The sequence below is a fragment of the Leucoraja erinacea genome, chromosome 10 (genome assembly GCF_028641065.1).
Source record: "Leucoraja erinacea ecotype New England chromosome 10, Leri_hhj_1, whole genome shotgun sequence".
Classification (NCBI taxonomy): Eukaryota; Metazoa; Chordata; class Chondrichthyes; order Rajiformes; family Rajidae; genus Leucoraja; species Leucoraja erinaceus.
Window position 1 is genome coordinate 51,137,021 of NC_073386.1, and position 6,000 is coordinate 51,143,020.

Genomic DNA, 6,000 nt, shown 5'->3' on the forward strand with positions numbered 1-6,000 from the left:
CATTTCACAGAGTGCTGGAGTAACTCAGCGGGTCAGGCAGCATCTCTGGAGAACATAGATAGGTGACATTTCACAGAGTGCTGGAGTAACTCAGTGGGTCAGGCAGAATCTCTGGAGAACATGGATAGGTGACATTTCACAGAGTGCTGGAGTAACTCAGCGGGTCAGGCAGCATCTCTGGTGAACATGGATAGGTGACGTCTAAGGGGTTGTGTTCAGAAGAAGGTTCCTAACCTGAAAGGTCACCTATCCGTGTTTTCTAGGGATGCTGCCAGACCCGCTGAGTTACTCCAGCATTTTATTACCTTTTTTGGGCATAAGTTTAAGGTTTACCACAACTAGAGAGCAGTCGTGAACTACAATGCACGGTGGCTTAACGGTAGAGTTGCTGCCTTACAGGGCCAGAGACCCGGGTTCAATCCTGACTATGGGTGCTTGTCTGTACGGAGGTTGTACGCTCTTCCCGTGACCACGTGGGGTTTTCTCTGAGTTCTTCGGTTTTCTCCCACACTCCAAAGACGTAGGTTTGGCTTGGTATAAATGTAAATTGTCCCTAGTGTGTGTGGGAAAATATTAATGCGCTGGTCGGTGCGGACACGGTGGGCCGAAGGGCCATTTTCCTTCTGCTGCATCGCTAAACAAAACTAAACTAAACTCATTTGGAATCTTAGGACTATCTTTGATGGGACCTTAGCGGCTTTATCGTGCACTAAACATTATTCCCTTATCATGTATCTGTATACTGTGAATGGCTCCATTTTAAACATGTCATGTTTTTCCACTGACTGGATAGCACGCAACAAAAGCTTTTACCTTGGTCACGTGACAATAAACAAAACTAAACCACAGATTTAATAGGGACCACAAGGGTAACATTAACACTCACACAGTAGTCCCTTTCTGGAAACAGCTGCCAGAGGAAGCTATAGATGTGGATACAGTTACAACTTTTAAAATGTTTTTAGACAGACGTGTGGATCAAGGTAGACACAAGGAACCACGGTCGCTCATGTACAAAAGAAGGCGTAAAGTGCCGGAATAACGCAGCGGGCCAGCCAGCATCTCTGGAGCATCTAATGGATAAGAAGGGTTCATAAGTTCAAAATGAAAGGAGCAGAATTAGGCCATTCGGCCCATCAAGTCTACTCCGCCATTCAATCCTGGCTGATCTATCTCTCCCACTTAACCGCATTCTCCTGCCTACTCCCCATAACCTCTGAAACGTCCTAATCAAGAATCTACCTATCACTGCCTTAAAACTATCCATTGATGGCCTCCACGGCCTTTTGTGGCAATGAATTCCACAGATTCACCACCCTCTGACTAAATAAATTCCTCCTCATCACTTTCCTAAAGGTATGTCCTTTAATTCTGAGGCTATGACCTCTAGTCCTAGACTATCCCACCAGTGGAAACATCCTCTCCACATCCACTCTATCCATTACAGCACACTAAGGACAATTTACAGAATCCAATTAACCTACAGTTGTGGAAATGGACATTTTTGATTGAAAGATACAGCATGGAAACAGGCCCTTCGGCCCACTAATTCCACGCTAACCATCGAACACCCGTTCACACTATCTCTATGTTATCCAACTTTCTCATCCACTCCTTACACACTCTTTTGGGACAATTTACACCAGCCTTTCCACCTGGGTTTGATCCTGACCTTGGGTGCTGTCTATGTGGAGTTTGCACTTTCTCCCTGTGACCATGTGGGTTTCTTCTGGGTGCTCCAGCTTTGTCTCATATCCCAAAGAGGTGCGGGTTTTTAGGTTAACTGGCCCTCTGTAAATTATTCCTAGTGTGTAGGGAGTGGATGAGAAAGTGGGATAACATGGAACAAGTGTGAACGGGTGATCAATGGTCGGCGTGGATTGGTGGGCCAAAAGGCCTGTTTCCATGCTGCATCTCAAAAAATATCAAAATGCTCCCATCGCACTACATTACATAAAATAATTTGCAAGTTTAGAAACTTTGTAGAGACATGACATAAGAAACATGGATAGCATGTTGGCTGGATGGCAGCCAGCAAAGAGTGGCAATAAAGGGCTTTTTACGGTTGGCCTCTGGTGACTTGCGGAGTTCCGCAGGGGTCGGTGCAGGGGCCCGATATGCTTCACGTCGTATATTAATAATTTGGATGAGGGAATTGAAAGCTTGGTGGCCAAGTTTACGAATGATACAAAAATAGGTGGAAGAGCAGGTAGGGTGGAGAAAGCAGGGACTATGCAGAAGGACGGACAGGTTGGGAGAGTGGGCTGAGAAGTGGCAGATTGAATACTGCTTTCTGGTTGTGGTAGGATGGTTCCTTTGCGTGATAACAGCTGGGAAAAACTGTCCCTGAATCTGGAGGTGTGCGTTTTCACACTTCTATAATGTTTGCCTGATGGGAGAGGGGAGAAGAGGGAGTGGCCAGGGTGCGACGAGTCCTTGATTATGTTGCTGGCCTTGCTGAGGCAGCGTGAGGTGTAAATGGAGTCAATAGAAGGGAGGTTGGTTTGTGTGATGGTCTGGGCTGCGTCTACAATTTGCTGCAATTTCTTGCGGTCTTGGATGGAGCTGTTCGCAAACCATGCTGTGATGCATCCTGATAAAATGCTTTCTATGGTGCATCTGTAGAAGTTGGTGAGAGTTGTGGGGGACATGCCAAACATCCTAAGCCATCTAAGGAAGCAGAGGCGTTGGTGAGCTTTCTTGGTCGTTGTTTCAATCTGGGTGGTCCAGGAGAAGTTGTTGGTGATATTGACTTCTAGAAATTTGAAGTTTTTAACCATCTCTACTTTGGCACCTTCAATGCAAACTGGGGTATGTGCACCTGTCGAAGAAAAAAATAAAACCCTTTCTTACTTAATTTTGATCGGAATTAATCAAGGTAACGAAAGGGTGTGCGGATGTGGCGATTGGCGTCTTTCGTTGACCAGGTGCAGAAGAGAATCGTGAGAATCAGCAAAATAAGAATCAGACACATTACCTCTCGTCTGGGAATGTGTAGAATGGTGAATGGTGAATGGTGAGTATAACAAAACAAAATTAAGACAGCGATAAGGAAGCCTGTTTCTCAGTGGAAAGTTACAGGGTGCTGTATTACAATAGTAGATGGAATGTCAGGCTGGGTAGACCACTTGCGCCCCCTACCGCTAGTAGTGTAGGAACTTTGCAGTAAATGATTGGCTCGGAGAGGGGGCTGCTTGATAGGTGAGATAGAATAATGTCAGGATACCCTTGTATTATGTTTGACTTGTATTAACCATCTGTTGTTGAATAAGATTAACATAAATAAAAAATATATTATGACTAATTAAATAATTAATACCCGTGTAGTAGAAGGTAGTTATAGGAAAATCTACAGCCAAGGACGAAGTATAGTTGTATCTCACAAAAAATAAAAGTTGCTTACTGCACAGTATAACTGTTGGCTAATTCTGCTGTGAACTGATGAGCTGTTAACTGCCGCCCTCCATCTCTACATGGTATCATGCAATAGAGCCTCTTGAAGCAAACATCAAAGTCTCCGCTTTTCCTTTTCCTTTAATTTCCCTCTAAGTTAATTTCTTCCACAGTACCTTTGCTTCCTGAAGTTCATCACTATCTCCTTTGTCTTGTTGACATTGAGAGAAAGGTTGTTGTCTGGACACCAGGACACGAGGTTCTCAATCTCCTTCCTGTACTCCGTCTCATCATTATTTGATATCCGGCCCACAATGGTGGTGTCGTCTGCAAATTAGAAAATTGAATTAGACTTGTGCATGGCTGCAGAGTCGTGGGTGTACAAGGTGTAAAAATGGGGGCTGAGAACACACCCTTGCGGAGCACCAGTGTTGAGGATTATCGTAGAGGATGATTTGTCCCCTATCCTCACTGATTGGCGTCTGTTGGTCAGAGGGTTGCCAACTGTCCCGTATTAGACGTGACATCCTGTATATTGGGCTAAATTGGATTGTCCCATATAGGATATCCCTTGTCCCGTATTTGACGGCTACTACACTGGTCGAGGGGACTGTCAGGTCGGAGCGCCGTGTCCAGCCCCGCCTCACCGGTCCCAATGTAGTGCAGCCCATGGAGTGCAGCAACAGCGCCTCGCCCGTGACCCGTCGGTCGGCAGCCCGGCCAGCTGTTCGACTGTCGGACCTTTGCTTACCTCCGACACCACCACGCCTCCTTCTCATGGCCGATCATCGGTTCATGGGTTGGATGGGGTGCCAGGCTTTGCGCACGATGTCCCGTGGGCTAAAACTCCTCAGCTGACCCGCCGGCTGGGCTTTGTGTGCAGTCCAGCACCCGGGCCAACTCATCATTCACCCAGCCACGGCCAAGTCAGTCAACGGATTGCCGTCGGAACTTTGTCCCATATTTTGACCTTTTGTCTATTATTTGGGAGTGAGAAAGTTGGTGACCCTAATTGGTCAGGGTCGAGGATCCAGTTGGAGAGATGAGTGCTGATACCAAGTCCCGTGAGTTTGGTGATGAGCATGGATGGTATAATGATGTTAAAGGCAGAGCTGTAGTCTATGAATAGGAGTCTGACGAAGGTGACTCTTTTATCTCGGTGTTCCGGGGGTGGACGATGGCAATGTCCGTGGACCTGTCGTGGTGGTAGGTGAACTGCAGTGGTCAAGGCCGCTGGGTAGACTGGATTGAATGCATTCCATAACTAGCCTCTCAAAAGATTTCATGACGGTGGAAGTCAAGGCCATTGGAGGATAGTCATTTAGGCATGAGGCCCTGCTTTTCTTCGGCACTGGGATGATGGTGGTCTTCTTGAAGCAGGTGGGTACCTCAGAACAGAGAAGGGAGAGCTTAAAGATAGACACAAAAAGCTGGAGTAACTCAGCGGGCCAGGCAGCTTCTCTGGAGAGAAGAAATAGGTGACAGTTCGAGTCGAGACCCTTCTTCAGACTGGTTAGGGATAAGGGAAATGAGAGATATAGACGATGATGTTGAGAGATGAAGAACAATGAATGAAAGATATGCAAAAAAATTACGATGATAAAGGAAAAAAGCCATTGTTAGCTGTATGTAGGGTGAAAATGAGAAGCGAGTGCAACTTGCGTGGGGGAGGGATAGAGAGATAGGGAATGCCGGGGCTACCTGAAGTTAGAGAAATCAATATTTCTTTATTGAACCCTGCCCAAGCGAAATATGAGATGCTGTTCCTCCGATTTGCGTTTAGTCTCACTCTGACCATGTCTACTGTATCCGTTGTTCAAGATGTGGACTCTTATACATCGGCGAGACCAAACGCAGACTGGGTGATCGTTTCGCTGAACACCTTCACTCAGCCCGCCTGAACCAACCTGATCTCCCGGTTACCGAACACTTTAATTCTTCTTCCCATTCGCACACAGACCTTTCTGTCCTAGGTCTCCTCCATTGTCAGAGTGAGGCTATAAGCAAATTGGAGGAACAGCATCTCATACAGTATTTTGCTTGGGCAGCTTACAACCCAGTGGTATGAATATTGATTTTTCTCACTTCAGGTAGCCCCGGCATTCCCTTTCTCTCTATCCCTCCCCCACCCAAGTTGCACTCGCTTCTCATATTAACCCAACAAACAGCTAACAATGGCCTGTTTCCTTTATCATCGTAACTTTTTGGCATATCTTTCATTCATTGTTCTTTATCTCTCCACATCACCATCTATATCTCTCGTTTCCCTTATCCCTAACCAGCCTGAAGAAGGTTCTTGACCTGAAATGTCACCCATTCCTTCGCTCCAGAGATGCTGCCTGTCCCGCTGAATTTACTCCAGCTTTTTGTGTCTATCTTCGGTCTAAACCAGCATCTGCAGTTCCTTCTTAAGCAGGGAGAGATTAAAGATGTCCGCGAATACTCCTGCTAGCTGGTCCTAAGCACACGGCCAGGAACTCCGTCTGGGCCAATTACTTTTCGTGGGTTTACCCTCAGTAAGGGCGATCTGACCTCTGCTACATCACCACGTGGAGAGGCACACTGGAGTCTGAAGGGCCGGCTGTCACCACTCTGTTGGACTTCTGC